This window comes from Tachyglossus aculeatus, chromosome 4 (assembly GCF_015852505.1).
Source record: "Tachyglossus aculeatus isolate mTacAcu1 chromosome 4, mTacAcu1.pri, whole genome shotgun sequence".
Taxonomy (NCBI): Eukaryota; Metazoa; Chordata; class Mammalia; order Monotremata; family Tachyglossidae; genus Tachyglossus; species Tachyglossus aculeatus.
The window spans coordinates 100,031,557-100,036,388 of record NC_052069.1 but is presented as its reverse complement, the minus strand read 5'-3'; the positions used below and the strand labels follow the sequence as shown (position 1 = coordinate 100,036,388).

The window sequence follows — 4,832 nt, the reverse complement described above, 5'->3', positions numbered from 1 at the left end:
GCTCGCAGTCTTAATCCCCATTTTACAGATGAGGTAACTGAGTCACAGAGAAGTTAAGTGACTTGTCCAAGGTCACACAGCAGACAAGTGGCAGAGCTGGGATTAGAACCCAGGTCCTCTGACTCCTAGGCCCTTGCTACATTGTACTTTTATATTGCACTCTCCCTTGTGCTTACAACAGTGCTCTGCACGTAGTAAGCGCTCAATAAATGTTGTTGATTTATTCCACAATCTCCTTTCCATAACATTTTTATTTTCCTAAATCTCCGACTTCTGCTCCAAGTTTTGAATGTAATCTGGGACTGAAGAGTCTGCACAACTGGAGGTTAAAAGAAATCATCCAAGCATGATGTTTTTCTTTTTCTCTCTTGTTCCCTAGCAGCCACTCTACTGGAAGGAAGCAACCAGCTGCTCCTGTTCATGAATTTAATGTGGTTAGAAGAGAAGGCTCCAAGAAGAAAAGGGGAACCCAGATTTTTCACCAGAAACATCAGGAACAGAATATATGCCATGAGAGATATGTTCTCTCCTCTCCCCTCCCCAGCACTCTTGCCCTTCTTACATAATGCTACCCTGCAAAGGCCACATTTTCCTTGCCTGTTCAGTCTTGGGATCAGTCAATCAGTCAATCAATCGACCACTGGTATTTATTGAGTGCTTACTGTGTGCTGAGCACTGTACTAAGTAAGCGCTTGGGAGAGTACAATCCAAAGAGTTGGAAGACACGTTCCCTGCCTACAAGGAGTTTACAGTCGACTGTCCAGTGGTCCTGAGGGAGATTATAATTAATAATAATAATAATGGCATTTATTAAGCACTTACTATGTGCAAGGCACTGTTCTAAGTGCTGGGGGTATACAAGGTGATCAGGTTGTCCCACAGAGGGCTCACAGTCTTCATCCCCATTTTACAGATGAGGTACCTGAGGCCCAGAGAAGTTAAGTGACTTGCCCAAAGTCACACAGCTGACAAGAGACAGAGCCGGGATTCGGACCCATGACCTCTGACTCCAAAGTCCGTGCTCTTTCAGTGCCAAACTGGAATTCATGTAAGAGGAGCTGGAAGTAGGCTGGATCTCTGTTTCTGGTCGCACAGTTGGGTTTGTGAGATTTTACGCCTGTCTCAAGAAGGGTTTAACCCTAAGAGAACAGGATAGTCCCTAAAAGGTGCCGAGTCGGGTGTAAGCAGGAAATTATGTGTGTTGGAGAGTGCAGAGTGCAAGTACTAACAAAGTTAATAGGAAAAAAAATTCTTTAAATCGAAGTTAGTACATTGAATACAGAGCCAGTGGGCCATCTGATGATCATGGAATGAAATGTACTCAGGGATGAAAAGGAGACCATACCCTTTGAGCATTTGGTATTTACCCCACCCTCAGCCCCACAGCACTTTTGTAAATATCCATAATTCATTTACATTAATGTCTGTCTCCCCCTTTAGACTGTAAGCTTGTTGTGGGCAGGGAATGTGCCTACAAACTCTATTGTAATGTTCTCTCCCAAGTGTTAGTACAGTGCTCTGCACACATTAACAGAAACAGTAAATACCATTAATTGATTGATTAAGGCTTTGCCCGAGAAACACATCAGAGAGATTTCCACCCATCAGTTGTTTGTAGCAGGAAGGTCAGAGGTACTGGATCAAATAGTGGTGACTAGATGTGATGTTTGAGATCAAATCGGTAAATGATATGTAAAGAAATCACTGGGGCCGGAAGGCACCCACCCAGGAGTTCTGAAAGAGCTTGGAGAAGAAGTTACAGAACTAATAAATACGTGGATCCTAATTTTACAGTCAATCACTGAATTAGAGGACTGGTGGATCCCCAGTGCCCCTCTCAGGATCGCACCTGGAGAGTTTCCAGTACGCTACCAGTCTCAGCTATGGGACGGAGAGTCAAGCAGAGGCCTACCCATTCCATTCCTGGCTTGGGCAGTGGCTAGCGAGTGGAAGGCAATCTGCTACAAGGCAATCTGCTACACGTGCCGCACAGCAGCCGCATGGGAGAGAGTCGAGGCCGGAGACTCGAGTTTACTGCACGGAAGGCGGCAATGGCAAACCGCTTTTTTTTTTTACCGAGAAAACTCTATGGATACACTACTAGAACGATTGCAACTGGAGAACGGGGCATTCTGGAAGAGATGTGTCCATGGTGTCCCAGTAGGTCAGAAACGACTAGACGGCGTAAGGCAAGACAAGGATTCCCAGAGCAATCTCCATTTCTATGTACAGCGTGACACGGAAGTGAGTCTAGAAAGTACAGGTTGGGAAGTCTCAATTATACTTGGCCAATTAATAGATTCCATAAGTACACTGACATGGTTGATGGCTTCACCTAGCTGTATTGTACTTTATTGCCTGTCTCCCCTGCTAGGCTCTAAGCTCCTTGAAGGGAGGGGACATATCTATCTACTCTAGTACGCTTCCTTGGGCTACCTACAGTGCTATACCCAGAGCAATTCTCAAAACCATTGACTGATTGGGAGAAAATATGCTTTCTGCTAAAGGGTACGTGGTCGCTGTTATGCTGGAGCTCTTTTAAAGGGGTCCCACTAAGTATGCGGATAGAAGAAAACTAGGAGGCTTTCATAAAATTCTACCCCAAAGGCTCTGTAACGGAGCCTCACATTTTCTTCTGCCTTCAGGATATCTCTCTTTGGATATCCCTTGGACATTCATTCATTCAATCCTATTTATTGAGCGCTTACTGTGTGCAGAGCACTGTACTAAGTGCTTGGAAAATATAATACAGCAATAAAGAGAGACAATCCCTGCCCACAACGGGTTTACAGTCTAGAGGCAGGGAGACAGACATCAAAACAAGTAAACAGGCATCAGTATAAATAAATAGAATTATAGATATATACGTATATACATAAGTGCTGCCGGGAGGGGGGGAAGAGCAAAGGGAGCGAGTCGAGGAGATGTGGAAGGGAGGGGGAGCTGAGGAAGAGGGGGCTTAGTCTGGGAAGACTGTTCAGGGGTTCCTGACAATCCTTCCTCTGCCCACTCTCTATCACTCCTCAACTCCGCTGACCTCCTGCTCCACCCCAGCTTGCCCACTCACAACCACTGTGTCCAACCTGATTTGCTTGTATCCACCCCAGTGCTTAGTACAGTGCCTGGCATATAAGAAATACCATTATTATTATTATTATGTCCCATAATTGTAGACAGCACCACTATCCTCCCTGTCTCACAAGCCCATAACCGTGGCATTATCCCTATATTTATTTTAATGGTAAGCTCATACTCTGTGCCAGCCACTACACTAAGCACTGGGGTAGATACAAGCTTAACGGGTTGGGCACAATCCGTGTCCCACACGGGGCTCACAGTCTTAATCCCCATTTTACAGATGAGGTAGCTGAGGCCCAGAGAAGCGAAGTGACTTGTGCCCAAGGTCACAAAGCAGACATGAGGTGGAGCTGGGATTAGAACCAGGACCTCTGACTCTCTTTCCAGTAGGCTGCTCTCATTCTCCTGACTCATCTTCTCATTCAACCCACATGTTCAGTCTGTCATCAAATCCCGTCAACTCATCCTTCACAACTTTAATCTAGAGTCTGCCCTTTCTTTCCATCTAAACTTCTCCCATGCTGATCCAAGCATTTATCCTATCCAGCCTTGACTATTGCATCAGCCTCCTCACTGATCTCCCTGCCTCCTTGTCAGTTCACATCTCCCCCACTCCTCCAGAACCTCCAGGAGTTGTCCACCCTCTTCTCCATCAAACAAAAACTCCTTACCGTCGGCTTTAAAGTACTTAATCGACTCCCTCTCCCCACCTTGCCTTGCTGATTCCCCACTGCAACCCAGTCTGCGATCTTCACTTCTCTAACACCACCTTACTCACTGTACCTCGATCTCCTCAGTCTCCCTGTTGACCCCTTGCCCGTGTTCTCCCTCTGGCCCTTCCCCTCATAAACGCTTAGTACAGTGCTCTGCACACAGTAAGCGCTCAATAAATACGATTGATGATGATGATACACGGCAGACCACCACTTTCCCCACCTTCGAAGCCTTATTAAAATCTCATCTCCACCAAGAGACCTTCTCCTATTAAGCTATTTCCCCTCCTCCCTCTCCCTTCTGCATCCCCTATGCACTTGGATCTGTAACAATCGTATTTACTGAGTGCTTACTACATGCAGAGCACTGTACTAAGCGTTTGGGAAAGCACAGTATAACAGAGTTGGTAGTCATGGTTCCTGCCCACAGTGGCCAGGGAATGTGTCTGTTTACCGTTGTATTGTTCTCTCCAAAGCACTCAGAACGGTGATTTGCATGCAATTAGCGCTCGGTAAATATCCCAAGTGTTAGTACAGTGCTCTGCACACATTAAGAGCACAGTAAATACCATTAATTGATTGGCTAAGGCTTTGCCGCAGAAAAACGCATCAGAGAGATTTCCACACATCAATCGTTTGTAGCAGGAAGGTCGGAGGAACCGGATCAAATTGTGGTGACTAGATGATTGATGGAATGAATGAATGATCTGTACCCTTTCATAATAATAATAATAATAATAATAATGGTATTTGTTAAGCGCTTACTATGTGCAAAGCACTGTTCTAAGCGCTGGGGGGATACAAGGTGATCAGGTTGTCCCACGTGGGGCTCACAGTCTTAATGCCCATTTTACAGATGAGGTAATTGAGGCCCAGAGAAGTGAAGTGACTTGCCCATAGTCACACAGCTGACAATGGGCGGAGCCGGGATTTGAACCCATGACCTCTGACTCCAAAGCTCGTGCTCTTTCCACTGAGCCACGCAGCTTCTCTAGCTCTTGATATTCACCCCACCTTCAGCCCCACAGCACTTATGCACAT

General features: G+C 45.9%; 1 non-coding gene across 1 annotated transcript; it reads left to right on the top strand.

Moving 5' to 3' along the window:
• The first annotated feature begins 1,831 nt into the window (after positions 1 to 1,831).
• LOC119927797 lies at positions 1,832 to 1,969 on the top strand. The gene has a single exon (XR_005450767.1). It is a non-coding gene; the product is annotated as a small nucleolar RNA SNORA7 (small nucleolar RNA).
• Positions 1,970 to 4,832: the final 2,863 nt, after the last annotated feature.